Genomic DNA, 414 nt, shown 5'->3' with positions numbered 1-414 from the left:
TGGATCGGGATCTCCAGAAGGCGTCTCAGCGTGCTCAGGCGGCCATCTCTCAACGCGATCAGGCTAGAGCGGCGCACATTGCTACTCGTGAGTACTTGTCTGCATCCTTTTTTCCACGTCGTACTGATCCGCCTCTTGTGTCACAGAGGATCGTGTCTCATACAGCTGAGCTTGGCCGCTTGCAAGATCGGGTGTCGACACTGGATCGGGATCTCCAGAAAGCATCTCAGCGTGCTCAGGTGGCAATCTCTCAACGCGATCAGGCCAGGGCGGCACACATCGCTACCCGTGAGTATTTGTCTGCACCCTTCCTTCCTTGTCGTACTGATCCGCCTCTTGTACCACAGAGGATCGTGTCTCAGCTGCTCGCGATACCATCGCGCGGCTGGAAAAACGGATCAACAAAGTCGAGAG

This window comes from Phytophthora parasitica (genome assembly GCF_000247585.1).
Source record: "Phytophthora parasitica INRA-310 unplaced genomic scaffold supercont2.87, whole genome shotgun sequence".
Classification (NCBI taxonomy): Eukaryota; Oomycota; class Peronosporomycetes; order Peronosporales; family Peronosporaceae; genus Phytophthora; species Phytophthora nicotianae.
The sequence above is the reverse complement of the archived record's forward strand: the minus strand, read 5'-3'. Positions refer to the sequence as shown.